Source organism: Diadema antillarum, unplaced genomic scaffold (genome assembly GCF_040938485.1).
Source record: "Diadema antillarum isolate AM-2024a unplaced genomic scaffold, OU_Dant_1.0 seq00001018_RagTag, whole genome shotgun sequence".
Lineage (NCBI taxonomy): Eukaryota > Metazoa > Echinodermata > Echinoidea > Diadematoida > Diadematidae > Diadema > Diadema antillarum.
This window is the reverse complement of record NW_027271853.1, coordinates 55164-81185: the sequence shown is the minus strand read 5'-3', so window position 1 is coordinate 81185 and position 26022 is coordinate 55164. Positions and strand designations below refer to the sequence as shown.

Genomic DNA, 26022 nt, shown 5'->3' with positions numbered 1-26022 from the left:
TTAAGTCAAACATATTTAGGGTCCTCTGTTTACTCATTTCATCTGGGCAAGATCGATATCTACACCACAGTCAGTATGGAGAGCTAATATTTACCCATCCCTGTTTGAAACCCTAACCTCATCTTGAATAGCACACTGCAATGAAAAGGGAACTCGCTTGAAGAGAAATGTCGTGCAATGAGGCGCTAAATGAGCGAAGGCCACAGTACCTGTATGTGTCAATAGAAACAGATGGCACCTGTATTCTAACATGACTACTAATAGGGCATGTTGACAAGCTCACATAGAGCTGCCTTTTATGGAAGTGTATTTAACATCTCATAACCACTGTGGACCTTTCCTTGTGTCAGACATAAACCATATCAATTTGTATTTCCATACATTTCAGTACAGTACCTTCATTTGTTGTTTTGTATTCAGCAAGTTTAGGCTAATTACCATTTCATTCAATGAAGATTTGACCACAAAATATCAGTATGGTACAGAATCTATGTATACATATTCTTTGATTTGAAAAATCTGTTGACTCAGAGCAGATGATCAAATGGTGACAAAAGCAGTTCTAATTGAGAAAATGGGATAAAATCCAAAGTCTATCTGAGCTTATTTGAAATGATCGAATTCATGAGTCACTAAAATACACGAAAATGATCAGTGGGTGATGTACAGTGCATTTTGTTCTAATTCATTACATAGTTAGAAGTAATCATTCATAACAGAGAAACTGACTGCTGATGTTGTAGCCTAAAAGAGAGGTCTATAAGAGATCTACAGCAATTACACTGATTTCAGATCAGAGTGTGAAGGCCCATTGCATTCACAAAATGAAATGCAATCACTCGACAGTGCACTCAAGTTATAACGAACACGGTAATAACAAAATTCCGGTTACAAGGAAATAAAAATTCAGGCTGCAGAATTATCGGCTCTATGTATTTCTATTGTTTATTAGTTCGGTTATCACGAAATTTCAATATAACGAAAGAAAACTGCCGGTCCCAAGGACTTTGTTATAACGGGAGTCCACTGTACGGCATACTTTAAAAACAAAGACTTATATTACATACACTTGTAAGTTCTAACATCATCTGTTTGGTTACGATTAAAAGTACTGTACAGAGAAAGGTATTCAATGGAAGCTATCAAAGCAAAGAGTTCAGTGGAAACTTGTCTGAAATCAGATGAACAGCAATAGAGGGACATATAAAGTGTAAGAGGTGTACACTTGTATGTTCATCAGCATATAAGTCATGGATCTGGTTTCACCTTGAATGTTGTGCAGTGACAGAATATCATTACAGCCTTAAAGGGATCATATAGTTTTGGTTGAGACCTAACTTCAGGTTTCTAACATTTTTTTGGTGAGATAATGAGAAACATCTTATGAAATATGAAAGACCATGTAATTCCATGAGGAATTCAGCATTTATTTGATGAAAATTGGTTCTGAAATTGCTGAGATATCCAAAACACAGCGATTCTAATAAAAGGTGGGACCCACCTTTTATTACGATCGCTTTGTTTTACTCTGTTTTTGGATGTTTCAGCCATTCCAAAACCAATTTTCATCAAATAAACTTTGAATTCCTCCTAGAATGGTATGCTCTGTACTATTTCATAAGTGTTTTCGTGGTATCTCACAAAAAGTTAAAAGTCTAATTCTCATCTCCACCAATACTGTACCATCCCTTTAACCAAAGGGGTTAAAGACCCCTTCAGCACTTGGCAAATGAAATGTAAACTCTCACATCACAAGAAATGCACTTCATCCAAATGCCTAGAGAACTCAAGTTATGTTAATTGAAATCATCTTCTTTACCGCACACATTGAGGAAGAAGGATAAAACACTATATGAATCTTCTTTTTCGTCAATGTAATTTATTAGTTTTATAATTATTAATGAAGGAAATAGGATCCACAAGACCTGATATCTTGAGTCATGTGATCCAAGCAACAGCTGCTCTGGTTAATGGATTTGTCCCTATTTGTACACCTTGTCAGATTTACACTGTGCAAACACCAAAACAGTAACTTGTATACCGTATGTCCAAAAAAAAAAAAATTACAACGGGACCCTCCACAATGATAACTCTAAAAATAGTGAATCAATCCAAATACAATTTCAGGGTATGAAACTATAACTTATTACCCACATCTTACAGGAAACCCCATCCGATTTGCTTCAGTGGTCAAAGAGAAATGAGGAGTTTTGTAGAGCATGTCAGGAATCCGTTCCCTCCAAGTTCTGTCCATCATTTTGTCCATTGTGTTCACACATTATGCAGCTCCAAGAGCATCCGAATGCCTAACGTGGAAGATGACATGCGTTACAATGATCCACATACAGTGTATCTCTGTGACCCCTCAACCAAATTGAATGGGGTTTTCTGCATAATACAGCCAAGATGTTATATTTTAAGACCCTGAAGTAGCATTTAGATGGTTACATCATATTGGAAGCTCTCAATGCGAAAATCCGATTGTAATTTTTTGGGGGACATACTATACAATACTCTACATGGAATTTTATAAGTACGATTTCACTCAAAGCTCTGCAAAGCTTTGTGCATCAACTGCTGATCAAAGAACAAATCCAACACAAGGGCAATTATGATACAATAGGTATTGATAGGATTGTCTGATTCCTTTTCATCAACATTTAGTTTTGGGATCCCCATCTTCATCTGCAGGGAAAGCACTGACACAGTGGTCAAGCCGATCGGCAAACAAAGCAACTTAAGAGTAAAGGACAGAAATCGAGTTTGAAGAAGTCTGGAGATGAATTTGGAGTCACAAGCATTCTTTTCTTGTGAAAATTCTGATGAAAAGTCTCATGTTCCATAAAACTCTGCTGGAAATGGTGGTACTTATCAAAGTGCCGCTGTCTGAATGAAACGTGTTTGTTCTTTCTCATACTGCAGTTTCATGAAAATGATTCAAACTGTACTCAATAGAGAATTACAGTGATATGCAACTTTCTATACAACTGTGATGGCATAGGTTTACTTATCCTGTATCTTCCATAGCTCATCACTGATTGTCTTTCTGTTTGTTGGTTTATGAACTACTGCTAGATATGTAATGATGACAATGGAAATCAGTCCTTTTCCTTTTCTGATTCCTTTGCAAATGTCCTATCAATAGACAGAATGAATTATTAGTAAAATGTATCATTCTCTAGTGTCTTCCCAATATCCTTCCACTTTAATGCCTCAATTTTCACATCAATCACATGAGAATATATTTAAGCTACAGGTTTGTACAAAGTACAGTACTCTCCACTTTAATCAGGTACAGCTTGGGTACTCTGCTTTTAAATTTGACTTACTATCAAAATGAAAAACAGTTCCCAATGAGTATTACAAGTGTATATCTAAATACCAGATAAACGGGTGGGCATTCCGGATAAACGGGTACAACTGTAGAAATTTTCCAGATTAACCTGATCTTTTTCCATAGTTTCCCACAGAAAGCCTTTAGAATTTGTGTGGTAGATTTTGAAGAACTGTGAGGTGCTAAAAGTTGATAGAAAGCTTGGGTTGATGTAGTGTACTATCGATTCGCTGTACCAGTCTGCCAGACACTATCCAATTGAGTGGAGACTACTGTATGCCGTATCACTCTGCCAGACACTACCACTACCCAATTGTACTACACAAAGTTTTCCTCACTCACCTGATGAGAATGAACCTGATGGTGATGGAAAATCCATTTCATCCACTTCTTCACTTTCTTCATACCCCTCTAGATGAGACAAATGGAAGGATCCATTTGACGAGAGCCTTTGTGAAATGTCCAGATGGGTTGTACCATGTTGTGAAGAGGGGTGAACAGAGGGAGGAAGATGGGAATGACTGGTGTTGCTGGAAGACTGATGTCTCTGTAGTGTGTCATAAATTTACAATGGAAAGAAAAAAGTACTGCATAAACTTAACTTACACTTTGAATTGTACTTTGTTCATTCATTGGAAATATGCACTATGTTTATAGTGTGCAGAGCAGCTACATTGTACATTACTCCACAACAAATCAACTTGGATTTCCAACACATTGAAACATATTCAGGGCACACACATGGATGAATGCTAATTAATGTTTCTCAATGAAGTGATCCTTGGGCATTATACAAGGTACTTTGTACTTTAAACAGGAAAAAAACAAAACAAACAAACTCTCCTCTTGCATGAAATTGGTGTTTACACTGATATGGCCATGATGACTGTGTTAAAGGCATAATTTACCATTTGCATATGAAACAAAAACCCAGCATTAGTTTGGTAAAATAGTTCTAAAATGTAAGTTAGGGATAGAAACAACCACTGTAAAAATCTGAATCCTTACAATCGATGTTAAACATTGTTAAATACACAAAATGTGAACAATAGTTATAATAAGAATACTCCCAGACTAAACCGTCTACAGTTATGGTTTATCGAGAAAAATGCAGATATCTCCTTATATTTTAGGCTTTATTGTGAAAATTTTAGATGGTAGGATTTCTTGTGATACAACAGACTTAGGCATATGCATCAAATGTGATATCTTGAACATTTTTGAAATCACTCCTCCCGAAGGTAAACTGGACCTTTAAAAAGGGTATTACATTTGTGAGATCATTGATTATCAAAAGGATCTTATCTGTAGCCTTTTTTTTTTTTACATTATCTTTTTTCTATGGGAAACATATTGGAGAGTTCTGAGATGACAATACCACTGCATCAAATCTGTGTGATATTAATAATGTGATTATGGTCAGTATGCTTAGAGTTTCATGACTACAAATGAGAGAGGCTTTGAAATAATCTACAGTTTCTATTACTCTTTTTTCTAACTTTAAGACTATTCTGTTTGTGTGGCAGACAGAACTCACTGCATCAGAGCATGAACATGGGATAGAGAGCCCCTTTAACTGGATGGATATCAAATGCTCACAGCAGATGTTTTGAGGGAGAAGATTACAGCATATAAATATTAAAGAAATGTACAGAGTACTTTACTACAGGTGTGTCATAATGATATACATGTACAGGCTGTACATTGTACATGGTGACTACAATATTACTGACCACTTTCTGACATACTGTGCTAAACACCTACATTTGTGTGTCACTCAGGAGAAAAATGCCGTATAACCTTTACTTGGAATACTGATATCAATTGGTGTATAAACATACAAATCTCAGTGTCACAAGATCCTGTAAGTAACAGGAGCTTCATGCATATATACACTCTTCACCCATGTACAATTGTATGGAATGCTCATTTGAGTTCTTACAGTATTTATATATATACATATATACACTGTATATATATATATATATATATATATTGTCATCAACTTTAGAGAGTGGTCTCTTTTTAACAAATTCTGCTGCAAAAGCAAACAAATAATGTGATAGGAGAAGATACTGGTGTATATTACAGTGTATAACTAGGAGGATGGAAAAAGTAGTCTTGGCTTTCAATAAATATATTCTCACGAGCTATTTATCACATTACAATATCAATGCAGAAGCATCATTGCATTAGAGTCATACATTTGCCTTCAAATTTATAAAATTGGAATTTCAGTAAAAAGCCATTACATTGGTAATCTTGATATGAGGGCTGGTACAAATTGTATCATCATTTGTACAGCATTCCATGTACAGGGCCTATATTTTCCAGTTATATGTTTGTAAAACTTTAACATTTTAACACGCTTTCAAAATCATTTTATTGAATACAACAAGAACAACATAACAGTACTGGATGTGAAGCACTTGTACTGAGTTCATTGTATAAAACATTGAGAAAAATATCATGTGTGGATGTGTAACCATGCCTTTGTGGGGGGACATCATACAGTGATACCTTCTCCCCCTTTAATAGAGTAATGGCTTGAATGCAATATACACTTTACTACTTTATACTTCTTCCTCCTTCTCGTCCTCACAAGACATTGCTAAGATCTAATATCATTATAATTGGGATGCATCAAGCATGATATAATGGCCACCCCTTCCTTCAGATCACATCCCAGATAGAATCAGCAGGCATAATTTGATTCCATCCTTCCTCCCCTTCTAATGGACACTGCCCATTATGATGCACTGCCTGTTGTGGCAATGCGGCACTTTCTCGGAACGCATCTCCCCGGCTGCCACTGCTGAAAAGATTTGCGAAAATTGGGAGGGACAAGAGCAGCATAATTTCAGTCACTCTCAGTATGCTTTGTCTGGAATACCTCCTTTGTGTCAGTGATATTCATTTCTACCTAGCTGTATAGGAAAGTGGAGGGGCATACTCTCTCTGAGAAAAGTGTGGAATATGTTGAATGTTTTAAAGAAAAACCCTACACGTTATAGAAACCCTAAATACCATAAATACATACAGTGTACAGCTGTACAGTATGAAATATTAGCTGGCATAACAGATTCCATATATCTAGTGCTCTCTCTCTCTCTCTCTCTCTCTCTCTCTCTCTTTCTCCCCCCCCCCCCCCCCCTCTCTCTCTCTCTCTCTCTCTCTCTCCCTCTCTCTCTCTCTCTCTCTGTCTCTCTCTAATACTGCTTACAGGTAAATTTTATCTTATGTACTACTTAAGTGTAGATCCATATTTTATGTACACATGTATACTTTACAGATGCATGGAATATCCATTCATTTGAATACATGTTATCATTATATATAGTAGGTAGATCTCATATCATTAATCAACATCATAGATTGGTCAAGTAAATATGTCATATTCCCTCTGTTCTTTTTTCCATCTTCCTTTCTTCTTCCTTGCAGTCATATCAAAATATATCCTGCATTCAACACAGATCTATGACATTAATAGCTTTTAAATACCAGTACCTCTTCCTCTGTCCTCACTATGCACTTCAGTGAGGACTCCTTACATATATTCTAAGACATACATGTACATGTAGTATGTTATTGCTTAAATACTGGGAAATAATCCTCACTCTGGGTAATTAACACTTCATGTGCCAAATTCAAACTACAATGAATGATGTCACTCACCATCTGAAACTTACAATGTACTTGATGAAAGATAATGCCAGACACCTCATGAACCCATGATTTGAAATGCGAACAGTTCTGCTCAAAGGTACTACAGTGTAGGCCTATGCCATGAATACAATTGTAGTTTCTCAATGACAGGCAGACACTTGGTGCATTCCAAAAAAAAAAAAAAGAGGTTGCACCGACTATAAAAGAGTATCATACAACAGTGCACAAATGCAAAGACCATTCTTACTGTCAGGGATATTAATGCGCTCTAAATTATCTCCTTTCAATTTCACAAGGACTTTGAAAAGTGTCCTCCACAAAGAAGAGTCTTGGGGATGACAGAGAAAAGTGGAGCACGGCACATTATCAAAAGGATATTTGACCACAGAGAAGAATAAGGATTTCAGCCTATTTCCATTGATCCCCCTAATCAATCGTGGGATGATATCCTTTAAAGTGTCTCAGAAAGAAAGAAGACTAGATCAGAATTAGCCATTGTTGCACCACACAAACTGATGAAAACCAATAGTCATATTGATTGGCCATTATTTTGCCAGCACTACTATTTATCAAAACAGAACTCTTTCACATTCTATGGAAAAGGAGCATACATTGAACAATTGTTGGACAGTGGAAAAATTCTAAATCATTTGGAGAGTGAAATGTAAAACTGTTCAAAAATATTTAAAGCATATTACGTACACCTTGAATGTGCTCTGAAACATTTCAAAATGCTCACTTCATAAGTTTGTAGGTCTACCAAACTTGTCCTACACATTGTAGTTGTGAGTTTCAAACAGATGGATTTTTACATTTTACTGTATGTGCAAAATACTGTACACTCTACAAAATAGGAGTACAGTGTACAGTACAATATCTGCTCTTCTTTTTAATACTTTCAAATTGAGGTCACAGAAAACATCTGATAAGATTCTTGAAAAAGCTGGCCACCAGTGGACCCTGATTGGCCAGTTCATACAGAAAGTCATCATCCTCGAGTGTCAGGGTCACCTCATTTCCAATCAACAAAATCCAAGAATTGATCATTGATAATCCAGGGACCAAACATTCCAAAAGACAGACCTGTATCTACTATCAAAAAAAGTATAAAGCTGGTTCCTATTACAAATATGTGCAATGTATCGTCACTTGGCACAACACCTGGCTTCTGAACAACAAACTGTAGGCCCTACTGTACAAATTGATGTTTCATGACATCTCCAAACTCTGTTTTCCCAAATATTCAACAAAATTTAAAGGAGACCTCCGGATGATTTTCAGATTTTTACATTTGATCAACTATAAATTAGTTATACTGAGGACACAGTTTCAGAATTTGCGATAATTGGGATGAAGAATAAGAATATTTTCAAAATTTAGAACAAATTGCAATGAACAAGGATGATGACATGGCAGAGTCAACATAAGAATGCATGAGTTGGGGCTCAAGGAAGCAGAACAAAAGAAGAAGGCATGCATAGATTACACACAGGTGAACTCGCAAGCAAGCGTTATTGTAATGGAATTGCACTGCTTCATTTCTGAAATATGTGAACCTCCTATGTCATCATCCTTGTTCAGTGTAATTTGTTTAAGATTTTTCAAAGTATTGTTTCTCTGCTCAAGAACCACAATAAATTCCACAAATCTATACATGGAGTTGTCACTTTATGTACTACTCTGTACAACATGATGTGAAATTATGAAAATCGTCTGGAATGTCCCTTTAAGTGTATTCCAAATGATCTGAAAATGCTACTTGGCCATACCTGCCAACTGTGAACTACAGTTGTATGAACAATTTTTGGAAGCTGCTCAGAGAAAACAAGCTCATGGTGAACAGGTTGCAAATAACTTTATAGGCCTATAGACTGCAATTAAATTCAAGTTCATTTATTTCACATATTGATAAAAACAGACAAAATATAATAAACGAAAGCATTGAAGGAGTCACTGATAAAATAGATTTAATCATAAAGGTAAAAACTAATACAGGATTGATCAAATGTGAGGGACAAACAAAGGCCGGTGGCCTGTCAATGGTGTATCCAAAATTTACATTACATTGTAAGACTGCGGCGAACCTTACTACCACATTTTGATGTTGACATATTAAATACAGAGCAAAGTTGTCATTCTAATATATAAAAAAAAAAAAAACAGGTGAGATCTCTTTCTTACAATGCTTACCTGGTACCATTCAACAAGTGATTGGTCAGCAGTTTCCACAGCATTCAGACCTTGAGCAAATCATTTCAATTCTTATACTTTCCAAGCTTGGGACTCCTTTATAAAAATCTCCTCGGATCAAAGAAAACTGAAGAGAGCACGAATTAGAAGTTGCAGGACTGAGGAAGCACTTAAATTGATCCTCGTCATGACCAACAGTGGTCGTGGGGCCAAGAATATTCAGGATCTCTCAAGAGACCTGCAGAGTTCTGCTGGTTCTGCTTAAGCAAACACTCTTCAAATTCTTCCCCAGCTCATCTTGTTTAAACTTGAACTACCGGTATTCAGGCAGGCGGTTAAAATCACAAACCTGCGTGTGCCACCACCAGCAAAGCTTCTAGCAGGGTTGCTGAGGCTGGAGGAGGTCGGAGGTCAATAACTGTCCCTAGCAACGCCCAAGCCTTCCTGTCAACAAGGGCACTGAGGTTCATTCCCCTGTGATTCCTGCAAAGTATGTGAATGGGGTGCTCATCTTACTATGCACCATCACACATTGGCAAGCCGGAAAAATTCTAAATATCTCAAGCATACTAGAATGTAGTAAGCACAGCAAAAAACATCTTTCTTTTGAGATGTTTGTTTATAAAGACAACTTGGAAATGTGGACAGAGCAGGCAAAGCATCAACTGGGGGAAACTTGGAGAGCAAATAAACAAGACGTGTTAATCATTTGAATGGCCCAATTTTATAAAAGTGAGATGTAAAAACAAGCATAGCAGCAATTCTGCCAGGCAGAGTACAGCACAGAGGTCACGACCTTCAGTAATAAAGTCAAGCTATTGTGTACCGTAACCAAGTCATAAAATACCAGCATGGTACAAAGGTGAATATTTTGTGTATCCAGTTGTAGTATATTGGTTTCCAGACATCAACACAACCATTCATCACCCATCTTTCTCCCTCCTTCTCCCAAAGAGACAGGGGAGCAATACTAAATGACCTTATCACACCTGTCACTCAGGCCCACATCCAGTCAGTTCAGGGCAAACATCTCCACAGAAACAGAGGAGGATGTTGACATGCTCCAGTAACTCTGCATGGTGACAGGTAATTGATTTTTATTTAAATTGAGCCCTTCATGACTACCATTTCCCAAAGTTTATACACCATCTAATATTCAGTGACATTAAATCCCATATGAAGGTGATTGATTGCAAATATAAAACACACATGGAGAGGAAATGGGATGCAACAAATCGTGTAAATGTATTTCTGGAACATACAACTGTACATGTACACATTGTACAGTACACTCTTTGTAAAAGACATGATGGGTTTTGCCCTCATGCACAAAAGTACAAATTTGTGTTCAACTTTTTATGCAGCCATGTGACTGAGGTTATAATATTGAGACTAGAGATATTCACTGCATATTCAAGATGGAACTTCACATGCATATATGTGTACCGGTAATTTCATTTTTTTTTTAATCCTACAAAACCTACTTTGTATTCTCTGTGGCTGAAGATAGTTCCCAGCACCAATCCTACAGATTCATTTTACAGTGTATGCATGCTTGTGATAATACATATTTGTAATTTCAACTTTCATAACTGTCCCCCCCCCCCCCCCCCCGTTATCTTTTCTACGATGTATGGTTATTTGCATGACGGATACAGTACATACATTAGTTATGAAGGCAAGATCAGTAAAAATAATGAGATAATTGAACACCTCCATGATTTTATTGACCATGCTGGATTAACCTTTTGCCCTTACAACTGTTCTACAATGTAATGGTCAAGTGTTGCCAAACCTTGATCACTATGATACTCATTATTACTTCAATAATTTATTCACAGAAGTTTCTTTGTGATGATTATGATCTTTTCATCTTACCATCCAATGAAGCAAACTTTACTGGATCAAATATACAATAACATGTATACAACAACATTTTAAATGAAGGTCTACTCTAGAGGACAATACAACAATGCACCATACTTTCTCCTAGACAGAAAGATCCGTCTGTCCGGAGGACTCATTTGTATTTTGCCATTAACGCCGTCCTCCGTAGACAGACGGAAGGTTGTAGTACCCATTGCTGTGTGGATGTTCTTAACCACTGTCTCTATGGAAAATTGGGTGAGGTACCTCACCCTTCTCGATTGCGTCTAATTCACGGCCCTAGGTCGGCAAATCAACTATTCAAGAATAGACTACACTCACCAGATTAATGAATAATCCAATATTTCGGTCGAATTTTCAACGCAAAACACACATCAACCAGCCCGTCGCGTCGTCATGTTCAAACTGCAGAAACATACAGTATGAATCTATTAGCCAATCACATGCGAGGTAGTTTCTACGTGTTTTTTTTTTACTTAATAAAGTACATCTCGCATGTGATTGGTTTACAGATTCAAAATGGCGACCTTCAGCTAGCGAACGGCGATGTTGCGATATGGATAAAATTTCTGCATTATAACCGCGTTACTGTGAGTATTTCGATTGCAAAATGTGAGAAATTAACCCCAAATATTGCTGCATAATGTGTCATGTCATGTCAAACTTGTTTGTATGTAAAAAAGCTGTCTGAAATTTGGTTTATCGTAACGTTTGATCTGTGCGCTACTGCCACACAGGAGCTGGCATCATTGACTTCGGTCTGTATACGGAGGGGATCCGTGAAGCCAGACGCAGTCTCCGCGGAACATTCCCCGACGGACAGATACAGACCGATCTTTCGGTCAAACTTTCTCCAAGATCTGTGAGACATCATCGTGTTTGCTGACTCTCTCTGCCTTCACAAACAAAGGGCTTTTCACTTGGCAGGCTTCTGTTGCTTTTAAGCAAACACGAGATTGGCTTTAAAAGAAAAACACTGTTTGCGTTTGCTGCACAAAATACAAGGGATGATCAGGCTTCTCTTAATTTGAATATCCCATTATTATCTTAAGTGAAATTCTAGTGCTTAACTATGGCAGTTTGCTTTTCAAGCAATACTTAAAATATAGCTGAACAATACATGACATACATACATAGTATGTACATTACAGGCTTTAATATTCAAGTCCGTAATCTTTTTGCACACAACATGAACTTTCCACAACCTTGAAGGATTGATACAACTTGTTTTCAATTCTACCTTTTTCATTTTAAATTCAACCATACAGAATCCTAAAGCTATTGACTGCTAGTCAATGCAACGCACTTTGATTTCAGCAACTTTCCAACACTTTGAAATCCTAATGAACGTAACACTACATTGTAACATTCAATACAAGTTTTTTACTCCAATGTGTGCAAACCAACATCTGCTGTTTATTCAACTGATTGTGTTTTATCAAGCTCTTGACTTTTATTTCCTATATCAATTATCATTTGTACGTATCTTTGGACGTTCTTTTCGGGCTTGGTCAAATTCATGTTCAGGCAAGTGTTTTGCAACAGTTTGAAAATCTGCTTGCCTGACTGAGAAAGTGATTTAAAAAAAAGAAAAGTTATGTAGCACCCTGCAATTAATCTTGTATCAAAATAAAACACCATACAATGTACAATGTACACACACTACAAATATGTAGCATGTACAGTACACTGTAATTCCCTGCCATCAGTCAACCAAAGCAAAATGTACAGCTGGGCAATTCCGCAGTTAGGTGGACATGACATGGATAAAAGAAATGTGCCTCTTTATCTTACTCTTTAATCTAGGTATCAACTAATGCCATGGATGTTCACCAATCATTAAGGTCTTTCAAATTCAGTAGATTTTATCTTTCGTATTGATTGATTTCGCGAAATCTAAAACCATCATTTAAAATGTACATGTGGGACTGGGGATGCTGAAATTCACTTAAATGCAAATTACAGTGGGTTCCTTTGAAATTTTTTCCTCAAAGTTTTGCTAAAGGGTAAAAGATAAATACATTTAAATACTCCAGAAGTCGTGTGACATTTTGTAAATTACAAAAGGGTGAAATGACCTGCGGAATTACTCTGGACAAATGTAACGTTACTAACCGTAACGTTACTAACCATGCTTTTGGGGGTCTAGCTAAGAAATTATTGGTCGAACTGCTAAAAAACATTGTGTGAACATTTGTCATGATGCAATAATTGAAATTAATGCAACACTTTGTTTGAAGTAACTTGAATTTTTGCACACTTTTTGTTACAAGACATTGATTTTTTTGTCATGTCCTTTTTTCATAACGTTACTAACCAGCCCTTTAAGTTGCCATACATTGTAGCAATGCTATTATTTCTTATATTGTATTCATTCTTTTCTGTATCATAAACCTGGGAATGATGAACATGTTTTTGACATAATTTTGGCTTGAAATGAATAAATGGTAATTTAGTAGTAAAAACAAATATCTAAATTTGTTCAAATGTAACGTTACTAACCGTGGAATTGCCCAGCTGTACATGATGTGTACATCACACATACACATTGTACATGTCTACATACTGACTATAATTCAAAGTGAAATTTTCTTTTATATTCTACACTCTTGTTTAAAAAAGTCAATAGACAGAGCATTTCTTATCAACTGCAGTTTAGAAATACAGCTCTTCCCAAAGTTTCAATTTTAGATCATGAAATTATTTGATAAATTGAATATTTTATTGCCAGTTCTAAACTGCACTGTTTCAATTTTTAACAGCCATTATAATTTGTTCACTCATTTTCTTTTAATACATGTACAGGATCACTGGTCAAAGACCTGTGCTTTCTGGATTTTTACTTTTTACATGGTGACCCCACTTAAAATCATGTGGGATAGGAGCACATTTACATGAGTCATTGTAGATGCATTATAATATGTAAAATCCACTTTATACCTTCCCTATCCCTACTGTATTAAGTTTCAGTCAACTTGTTCTTGTATACTTGTACTGGAGAATGAATCTAATAACAAAAAAGCAAAAGAATTTACTAAATACCTGTAAAACAAAACAAAAAATGAGCTGCAATTATGTTTAATCTGGCAAATAAAGTACATTGTTTTGAGTATAAAGTGTACATTGCAAATTTATGCCAACTGATGGATCAGAATTCTTGTAAAAAAAGAAACAACAACAAAACAAATATGTTTGCTAACTTGTATGGCATGGTGTCCACAAGCATGGTAATCACTACAAAAGTATGAAAATGTTTGAAAAACTGTTATAGTACAGTGTATCAATGGAAACATTTTAGAATAGAGAATTTGCAGATAAGGAAAATTTGAATTGTAAAACTCTTTGGATAATATCTGATATCAAAGCTTCTGAAACAAAAACACAGGAAAAAAAATGGATTTAAAAAAAACAGTCCTGCACATACCTGTATATACAATGTACACGCTATTATCAGTGTACTATGCTTTTTTTTTAAATGTAATGTACAGTGTACCTGCAGTCCATGAACAGTCAGTGAGATGCATTTTAACACTTACATCCATTATCAGATTAGAAGATAAAGATTAACAACCTATGTCTTGTATAAATTTATACACTCAAGTAGTAGTAACAGATGTCTGGAATTTGATTAAAAACGTTACTTAAAAATCTATGAAGAAAAATTACTGAAAAACATAAGAAGAACATCAAAAAATATATGTTTAACCTTTCTGGGCAGCCATGTCAGAACTTTTCTTACCTCCTTTGCTTTTCTTCTGAACATCTTCCCTCCAGTTTGGAATGCATTGTCTTTAATATCCTCTGCGCTCACTCCGTTTATCCTACGCTCAAAAACAAGGCTATCCGTAACTCTGGAATGCTGGCCTTCAGTTTGCTTAGAATGTGATGCATTATGTTCAAAGAACTTGAATCTGCTCTGTGAAAGGGTACCCTCTCCTGCCAGGCACATTGCAGCATTGGTTTGCTTGGGACCCTTTTCACTGACGGAGCGGAGGGTCGCCCCATCCACAGTGCTCTCACTGAGCACGTCGAAGTGGGGCACGTTGGACTGTTTCCCTCCAATCCCATGATTCTCTGCGGGGAGGTCTTTGCACTTTCTCTGTGAGTGTGACATCTGCATGTCTTCCACTCTTCATTTGCAATTGACATCATCATGAAGGTGCAGCATGTTTGTCCGTGGTGCCTTCATCACAGCACAAAACGATCCTACATTGGGGAATACAGACAAACAAAATGTTTCACTTGAGTCTTCACTAAATCAAATTACCTGGTAAATGTGCTTTGGAGACAAGGTAGGTTTATAAATGTTTAAAACAAAGTTTCACTCAATTAATAGAATATGGAGACATGGTACATACAGTTGCATTTCTTATCATGATCATAGACAAGTGCACCAATCTGCCCCCCCCCCCCCCCCCCCCCACGGAAAAAAGCAGTAACTGACATTTTTATGAATTTGTACTTTTTTGGAAAAATGAATAGTTTACCCAATGCTCTTAAATGTGAATAAGTCAGTTTTGAAGAAAAAAAATTAAGATTGACCAAATATGCAATTTCTCACTTTTGCAAAAAGCAGTAACTGCATCCAGTCGATTCAACTTTTCAAGTTTCCCCATGGAAGAAAGCAGTAACCAACAAAACCTACGGAAGAAAGCAGCAACTAACAATTTAGTCTAATAATTCAGACTCTGTAGTCCTGCCTGTACATTTTTCCTAATACTTTTTTTTTCAAATTCTATCAATTTTCTAAAACAACATAAACAGCAGTTTCTTCATTAATTTAGGGGAGTAGATATAAAAAGATTGTTTCACCAGTAACTTGACTCTGCCCGCAGGGAGTCATTATGACAAGTTGTAGAAAAAAAGTTTCTTTCTGGAGACTAGCAAAGCTAACATACTGAGCGCACTCAGAGTGCAGAATACGCGTACTGCATGCGCGCATAAATTTTGCAGCATGCCTACACCTTACATGTCACACTGCAGCAGTAACTGCAGAATTCATCACACACAGTCTAGTCATCACTTGCACAGTACAGTACAGTCTGAGTGACAGTGCCAACCATGCAGTCACACAGTGACTGAAAATTTTCTGCAGTCCAGGCATGCCTGCAAATCTATCATGAATTGTAGAGGAACCAGAAAATCAAGGTGAGCTGAAAATATGAGTAGAAATTTTGAATGGAGATGAGCACTAGATCAGTATACACTAGAGGTCTAGTCTAGTAGTAGATCGTCTAACGCTAACGCTAGGTCTACCGCGTACCAGACCATTCACTTCAATTACCTTACTGACTCACTGTTGTGTTTAAACACAAAATACCATTTATTCCTAGATAGAGTACAAGCGACAAGACCGAGTCTAGGTCTAACGTTAGGTCCTAGATCTTATAGATCTTATAGATCTAGACTAACCAGAAAGTAGAAGAACTTTATAAGCTGGTGGTGGTAACAATTCTCCTTACTATGGTCATGTGACACGTGCAGTTACTGCTTTTTTCCATGGGGAAAACAGCAGACTCCTGGCCATCTGTAGACCGAGTGCAGTTACTGCTTTTTTCCGTGGGGAAACTACCCAGAATCAAGGGTGAGTCACCGCAGTAACTACATTTTCCTAAATAACATTTAAAAAATAACGGAAACACAATTTTTTTCCTAGGTTTTGTTAGACAACTAGGTATGGTGCATAATCATACCACAAAATTATTTTCGAGTGTTTCTGTGTTTTTAAAGAATCTGCAAAAAACACAAAATCGCATTTATCTCAGCTCAGCGGATATGCAGTTACTGCTTTCTTCCGTGGGGAGGCAGCAATAGTCATATTAATTTAATGCCTTGAGCAACAGTAACAAGCCAAGCCAAAATACACTTGAATAATCTTACACCTCTTTCAGCACAGGACTATATTATCAAACAGGCAGGCTACTCAGTTGACGAGAGCCTCGCAACCACACTCCTATCAGGTACCATATTCGAGAACTGAATCGCATCACCATTCGTTCTTCCCAAGCTGGCATTCCCTGTCGTCAGAAATTGTTTCAGCGCCATCTGTGGGATCATTTCGAAACCGTCTAACGGTTAATCACAGTGGCTAGTTCAGTCCGGGAAACCCGCTCATGAGGACCGCCCCCGCGTACGAGGATGGTCCCTCCTCATGAGGACCTCCCCCCTCCTCATGAGGCCCCCCGGGGAACGCCTCATGAGGCCCCCCCTTCACTTCTTATTCATCTCACATCTGACGTATAAATTGTCGCAACTTTGCACGGTGATTTTTTGTTACACACACATGTCCACTATCCATGATGAAAAGAAGAAAAAATCCTGTCTGTTTTTTTTTTTTTTAATCGAGTTTTAATCACCCGATGCAGAGCGCCCATCAAAACACGGGCGCCAACGCGTTCGCACAATGCAAGACTGCCGCACCTAGCGGCCTGATCCGACTAAATATTTTCGATGCTTTTTTCTGCGGCTCTCACCTCTCCGCGCACGAATCAGCCTCGTGAAGCTGAAGTCTGACATCTTTTTACACAAATTCGTAACGAGAAAAATTAAATCAGTACTAACCTGATCTTGTCCATATATTCCAAATTACTATTCCACACTGATAGAGTAGGTGGGTAGATGACATACTCCAGTTTGTTAGCAAAATAATCACTTTGTAGGTATGACGAGTTCACTTTCTTCGTCAATTCCGCCCACGATTCCGCCGCCCGCTTACCGTTTGGGCGCTTTCTCTGGAATCATCCCGCGACGCGACGTACGTCGCATCACATCACGCATCCAGCACATACCAGTCTGGTACTTAGTATGTGCTGGATGCGTGATGTATGCGACGTACATCGCGTCGCGGGATGATTCCAGAAAAAGCGCCCAAACGGCGGAATCGTGGGCGGAATTGACGAAGAAAGTGAACTCGTCATACCTACAAAGTGATTATTTTGCTAACAAACTGGAGTATGTCATCTACCCACCTACTCTATCAGTGTGGAATAGTAATTTGGAATATATGGACAAGATCAGGTTAGTACTGATTTAATTTTTCTCGTTACGAATTTGTGTAAAAAGATGTCAGACTTCAGCTTCACGAGGCTGATTCGTGCGCGGAGAGGTGAGAGCCGCAGAAAAAAGCATCGAAAATATTTAGTCGGATCAGGCCGCTAGGTGCGGCAGTCTTGCATTGTGCGAACGCGTTGGCGCCCGTGTTTTGATGGGCGCTCTGCATCGGGTGATTAAAACTCGATTTAAAAAAAAAAAAACAGACAGGATTTTTTCTTCTTTTCATCATGGATAGTGGACATGTGTGTGTAACAAAAAATCACCGTGCAAAGTTGCGACAATTTATACGTCAGATGTGAGATGAATAAGAAGTGAAGGGGGGGCCTCATGAGGCGTTCCCCGGGGGGCCTCATGAGGAGGGGGGAGGTCCTCATGAGGAGGGACCATCCTCGTACGCGGGGGCGGTCCTCATGAGCGGGTTTCCCGGACTGAGTTATTTTCATCAAATTTTCTATGTGCTTGTAAATATCTGTTAAAATAAATTGTATCATAATGTAAATAGCACCAGTTTGCAAGAATCTTCAGTATACTGAAGGAGGCAGACTTGAAGAAGAAGAAGCCAAGTGATATTCATGGCAAGGATGCAGTATTCTATAAATACATTCTAATTTCAAGTAGTAAACATTGTTACCACAATACAAAGAATCTTCAAGTTTGAAAGAGGCAGACTGAACCAAAAGAAGAAGAAAAAGATGCACAATATGATTTTATTGTTGCCCATGCCCATGATTCGACAGTGCGTGCCTTTTTACCGTAGTTCGTTCTATTCGAACGTTAACGTTACAGATCATGCTAGCGCCAGCTAGTAAATCCAAGGAGGTACAGTATTAAAATCACACAAAAATATTAGTCTGGGACTATTGACTTTTTACACTAACTTTTCACCATTTTCGGATGAACCCAGGTTTCGGGTTAGATCAACGAATACAACACTGATCCGCGAATGAAATTAAAGCCGTATCCAACTACTCACTTAACCAATCAAATCATCTTGTCAACTTACCATGAAACTGCAGATATGTTCCAGGCATTTATCACGAGTATGTTAGTCAACTTTTCCAGATACGGTAACTAGCATTTTGTACACACCGCGCTCAAAATTTTGTTTCCCGTCGAATCGCGATCGCGCACCTCCTCGGTGTACTCCAATGTTGACGTCCCAATCACTGCGATCCCGTTTTGACCGTAAGTGGCGTTCTTTCTAAAAGACCGGTTCGTAAACTTCACCAATCTGTTCCGAAGAAAGGATTGGTCAATGATCATAAGCAGACATTATTAATTTTGTTTTGAATGCCGTTGTAACAAGCCAGACGTTAGAAACTTTATGAACATTACATAAGTACAATTTATACGCATGCAATTCTTTTTATTCAATAATTTTTACTAAAATTAATTGAAGAAACTTTGGGTTTTTCTCTTTTTTTTTCCTTACGGAACTTGCTTTTATACAAGTTATGTTGTTTTTTTTTTGAAGTTTCCTCTATTCTTTACAATTTAGTGCTATAAACCTATCAAATTAGGACCTACACTGATTTACTAAAAATATTTATAACTTAAGCATATCTTGATATGCATGTTGTTCGCAAAAGCCGATAAGTCCATTTTCAATTCTTCTAGATCACGATTTTTCGTTACACTCTGTTGGCGTTAAGTTTTTGCCTTCTTTTGTTAGACACGGACCCGCAAAAAACAGCTTTGAGATCAAATCAGGAGCCTTATATTGCAATCAAAAATGATAAACTCAAAACTAAAACTGACAGACTAAAAAAAAATCAAAATCAAAATTGATAGAATGAGAATAGTGGTGTTATAATGTATAGATGGTCAGCAGCAATAATATATTGCAGTATGAGTTTACAACGTTGTGTTCAGGGGCGGCGCAGCCGTGGGGGCTCGGGCCCCCCACTTTTTGTGCACCATACAAAGGAATACATAAGGTGTCATCACTTTGGGTCCCCACACTTTTTTCAACCCGGAAGTACGTAAGTAGCACTAGAATAGAAATAGATAGATATCTTGAAGTATGGCGGCGGTAATAGGTTAAGTGTTTTCTCTGAAGACCTTTCTTTTTATAACACCCGGAAATGGGATGGGAGAGAATGAGCTGATGACCGTTATACCCGGAAGTGGACGGGGAGAGATGAGCTGAGGACCTTTTTTTGTTTGTTTTGTTTTGTTCTGTTTTGCTTGTCAGCTGAAGAAACCCGGAAGTGGACGGGGAGAGATGATCTGAGGACCCCTTTTTTTTTTTTTTTTTTTTTTTTTTTTTTTTGCTTGTCATAACGGCTGAAGAAACTCGGAAGTGGACGGGGAGAGATGAGCTGAAGACCCCTTTTTTTTTCTTTTTTTTTTTTTTTTTTTTTTGCTTGTTAACCCGGGAGTGGGCCCCCACACATTTGAAAACGCTGCGCCGGCCCTGGTGTTGAAAAGTGAAACAAATATAATATATAACTCGCATGAATGATATTCAGCGGTTATAAAAAGTTTCATCACAGTGATACCATTACTATGTATCAATCCCGCTTGAAATGAAGTGAATAACTGAGGTCCGCGATTGTTTCACGTAATATTATTAATCATACCACAGTTATGTGTGTGTTTTTTTTTTACACATGTATCATACTGTATTTTGATATCTTGGCTGTTGGATTAAGACCAATTTCTTTATTCAGTTACATTCAAACTCATCGTCTTCTGTTATCATCGTTGATTAGGTTTATTCAAATCTTAATTTATTTCCTTCTGATATTTTCATGTCAATGAGAATCCTTTTTATCCTTTATAAACTATCCTCCTCCTGTCTTCATTTTGTGAGGCAGGATGATGTTTTTATTATCTGTAAATATAGCAGGTTTCACTCTATAAAATAACGCTGATTCTTCTCCTGTCCTATATACACTGTAGAAAGAGTGGAAAATGGTGTTGATTTATGAGGTAGTGCATGAGATACGCAGGCTTCCTTAATACCGGTATAGCTTTTAACGGTCTGATGTACTTTATATGTTATAGCAGACACCAAGCCTATATCAATTACGTTAAAGTTAAAACTTGCATTGATAGGCCTACTTGTATAATGTACAGGGGATGGGGTAATATTCGCTATTATAATAAGTAATAATGATAATAATTATATCAATTTATAAAGCGCAAAACCTATAGACTTTCTTCTGCGCTGCAAAAGCTTCTGATGTGGCTACTTGATGATAATAAACAGTTCAATGAAAAGATGTGTTTGAGTCGTGATTTAAAGACTGCTATGAATACAGTTGGGGATTTCCTGACTTCTAATGGTAGATTTTCCAGAGTTTGGGAGCTGCACGGGCAAAAATGCTCTGTCCAGGGCCGGCGGAGCGTTTTCAAAAGTGTGTGTGTGTGTGTGGGGGGGGGGGGGGGGGGGGAAGCCACTTCCGGGTTTCTAACAAGTAAAAAAAAAAAAAAAAAATCAACTTCTGGTGCCACTTACGGGTTTCTTCAGCTGACAAGCAAAAAAAAAAAAACCAAAACAAAACAAAACCCATCAAAAAACAACACAAAACAAAACCCAAAAAAAAAACCAAAACAAAACAAAAAGTCTTCAGCTCATCTTTCTCCTTCCACTTCCGGGTTTCTTCAGCTGACAAGCCCAAAAAACAAAAAGGTCTTCAGCACAAAAACACTTCAAGGTCTCTATTTACTTATTTTTTTCTCGTGCCACTTATGAAAGTGGGGGAGGGATGGCCCGAGCCCCCCCCCCCGTTCCACCAGCCAACATGCTGTCTCCCAATGTTTGTTCCCAATGTTACATTTTTTGCTTTTTCCGAATTAAGATTCGATAATCCAAAAGTAAAGTAATTGTAACGTTCGTTTTTCCAAAGGTTCGTTATTCCAAAACACAAAAATTCTGTATACCCATAGTCTTGTCCGAAAATGAAATAGGGTTCGACCGGTTCGTTACAATCCGAACATTAAAACTTGTGATATCATTCCGACAGTTTGTTAATCCGAAAGTGAAATACTGTATTAGGTTCGTTATTCAGAACATTCGATAATCGGAAATGAAATTAGGGGATAGTTAATCCGAGAATGAAAAAGAGAGGTGATGATAACGATCCTTTGAAATTTCGAGCCATATTCCGATTTCGGAAGAACCTTCGGAACAACATTTTTTTTTTTTTTTTTTTGATTAGCGAACCTTTGGAATAACAAACCTTTGTAATACCCTACTAATAAAGGGAATGAGGAGAATATAAACTAATTAAGTTCATTGATATCATGTATCTATAATATCTATATTGATTTATATATTTTTTATATTTGGACTAACGAAATTTTGCGGAATTTGTGTATTTCGGAATAACTATATAGAGTAACCTTCGGAATCCGAACATCGCCCAAGTAGGTTCTCCTTCTTCTCCTTTTATAAATTCTTCTTCTTCTTGACATTGTTTATGTAGCTGTTGTTGTTGTTGTCATCGTCGTCGTCGTCGTCGTTGTTGTTGTTGTTGTTGTTTTGTTGTTTTGGGGGATGGGAGGGAGTGCACTAATTCGTATGCCCTACTGGTCTTCAATATGGCCTATTACACAATAATGTTCCTCATGAGGTTGACCTCCAGACCGAAAAGGGGGTGGGGGGGGAGGGGAGGGGGTGGATGGTGCTCGGTTTGTGTTGTTGGCATTTATTCAATCGTTTCTGTGCTGCTTTTCTTCTTTTTTTCTTTTTTAATCAAGGGTCAATGCTCCTGTCCCCCCCCCCCCCAAGCCAATTGATATTAATAATCTCAAGCCGTCAAGCATGGATTGTCTTATGTGTGTGATTTTGTTTTTCCAATGTTTTTTTTTTCTCGTTTTTTCTTGATAGTTAAAGTGTATCATGTGGGTGGGGGGAGGGGGGGGGGTGGTTCAGGTCACCCCATCCACCCACCCTCCTTCGCCCCCCCCCCCCCGCGTTTCGTTTCGGCCCCGGTCTTTTGAGTGGCTAAAATATACCTATTTATCCTTTGCTTCGATTAAGTTCTTCTATAAAAATGACTGTGTATTTTAATATTATGATAGGCCACAGTTAGATGTTGATATTAATGTTATATTCCACATGTTTACATGCATGTCCAAAGTAGGTCTCAACAAGAAGTGAGGAACCTTTATTTCGTGCAATGAAAATTTAAAGGTCGGGGGCACTGGGGGGCACTGGTATGTTTCGGTTCTATTACAGATAATAGCGAAAATACTTGTGTATTAATCGGTGTTGCACCCCGCAACTTGTTTTGTGCAGTGCGAAATGACTATGCAATACTTCCTGACTTTCCACTGCTTGATCTTCCATTTCTGTCATTCTATCCTTCTCTCCAACTTTCTCATGAAGATAACACCGCAGGCGCAGACACCATCGCGCTTGCGGGATACCCGAAGTCCCGCAATGCTATACACACATAAACATATCAGTGGCACACACCGGATAGGAGTCACGTGACACAACATTAGCATAATACTGTGTGGTGGTGTAGCCATCTTGAAAGTTGGCGAATCTCGACTGCAAAATCTTGGCGTAGATCTGTCGTCTGTGCGGTTCCTGAGGCCGTTGGTGATTCTCTCAAGTATTCAAACGTAAGATATGATAGATGGAATCCTCTTGTAACTAGTGGATGACCTAAATTACTGCAATTTTCATGTTGTGGTGGTTATTTTAGCCTCACAATGTACAAACTCGAAGTTCCAAACTGCAACGTTTATGCATCTGTGTGTATTCACATGCACCCGTACACAGTAACTGTGCCAAATTTCTGCTCACTTGTCCTCGCACATGCATGCTTGCACCGCATTACACTCGGTGCTGAGTGCTGGAGGAGGGAAAATGGGAGGTTGGGCTAGCCTTTGGGCCCGTCGAAGGGCACACACATTGCATGCGTGTGCCTCCCGCAGAAGGCTGGTTGCGTGTTTTAATAGCCTCAATTGCACAAGGTGGAGATAGTTATTGTGGTTTTCAGCCCTGCTGGTCTGTTCAACAATTTTAAGTTATTAAAGAGCAAATCTTAAATTGGGATACAAATTTATTGCAAGTCAAGCTAAATAAACGGTTATGTCATGATTCATCATTTTCATGTAGGATTATTAGGAAGTCTAGCAATGCACTGATATCTGTTATATGGAAAAAGGTCCATATTGCAAAAGTATTTAACGCATTAGACCTTTGAACCACATGGCTGTGAGCCTAAATCGAGATGTTGATGTTGCTTTGCCTTCTAAGATTTACACTCAAGTGTGGTAGGCCCTATCAAAATTCCAACTACCAAGCACAAGTAGGATCTACAGTACAGTAGGTGTGGTTTAAAAAAAAAAAGAAAGGAAAAGATGTTTCTCTTTATGTGAATTGCTGAGTGAAGAATTTATTGAGCAGCACAAGTGTTAGACGGTTGATCTACAATTCTCTACAATACAGATCTCCAAATCTGAACGCATGTGGAGCTCAAATGTTTTTACCTTTAAAGGGGAAGGCTAGTAACTGATCAGTGGAATCAGTGGAAATGCTGGGAGATGATTGTTCCGATCCTTATGGGATTCATTCTAGAGTTCATTGTATATCTATTGTTGTGTGAAAATGATTTGCTTCAGAACGGTCTCATATTCAAGTAATGTGCAGATTAATGCTCCGTCACTGACCAGGGACGCTAACCTGGAAGCATTAAATTGCACATTACTTGAATATGAGACCATTCTGAAGCAAATCATTTTCACACAACAATAGATATATACAATGAACTCTAGAATGAATCCCATAAGGATTGGAACAATCATCTCCCAGCATTTCCACTGATTCCCACTGATCAGTTACTAGCCTTCCCCTTTAAATTCTTGGGATGTAACGTCAAACTTCCAGGAAAGAATGCGCGATGTGTAAATGTACCGGTACGCTTTTATTCACATTGAATGCCAAAGTACTTATATTCATAGATTGTATCAAATTCTTTCTTATAATCTCGCAAATAAAAGTTATTTTCTAACCTGTAATTTTACATTTGATAAATGGGATTCTTCTGTGATGCGGCCCAACCCTTGGCCGATGATGCCAATGAAGGACGTGATGCGGGTGAAGTTCCCCAACAAAGTTCAGCAGAGAGCGTGGAAAAATCTGCTTCGCAGGAAAGACCATGTCGACCTGAAGTCAAACTCGCATATTTGTTCAAGACATTTCCAGAAAGGAGCAGTTTTAGCAGATGGCACTGAAAATGCCCCACCAAAATATTTTTATTGGAACAATTTCGGACAAGATAAAGCACGAAGGGAGAGAAATGCTCCATCCGAGCGGCGATGGATCTGGGCTGGTTCGCGATCATCGCCCAGCCGCACCGGATGTGGACCCGAATGTGAAGCTGTCAATTCGTGGCAGCGTACGGGGAGTTATGCCCAGCCAACCCTTCGTTTACCGATCTTAGGAATATTTCTTTCAATAAATTAATCGCAACGCATGACGAGTTCTGCGTATTTTGGATGTACAATCAAAGATCCTACACTATGTAGGATCTTTGGTACGATTTTCTAGAAGCCCAAAACCGGAAATAGAGTGAGACCCCCAGTTTTTGGCTGGCCTCCAGAATCTGGACACCTATCTTTTATCACAAGCCAGCAAATTCTGCTGTCACAACACATGCATAAACAAATCGCATCATTTCACATACTGGCACAGTCATTTTGATTTACAGCAGGAAAGTGCGATAGTCACCTCCAAAAATCCATCTATAATCCTGAATTTTGCCATCAAAAATGCAGAATCGGCGCAACTTTTCAGTCCCATGTTACGAATCAGGATCACCCAAAAAGTGCTAAAAATTGAGAAATTACGCCGTTCTCTTGCAAGATTTTTTGCTTATCGCAAGCCGAGAGTGTGATGGTATCTTTCAAAACACAACTCAAGAGAAAAA

At 38.1% G+C, this 26022-nt stretch overlaps 1 protein-coding gene across 1 annotated transcript in view; it reads left to right on the top strand.

Annotated features, from left to right (window-relative positions):
• The first annotated feature begins 23609 nt into the window (after positions 1–23609).
• The window catches only part of LOC139742736 (uncharacterized), a 39593-nt gene continuing 37180 nt past the window's right edge, over positions 23610–26022 (top strand). Inside the window, exon 1 of the mRNA XM_071653260.1 lies at positions 23610–23710. The gene's annotated coding sequence lies outside the window, so the exon portion shown is untranslated. The remainder of the gene's footprint in view (positions 23711–26022) is intronic.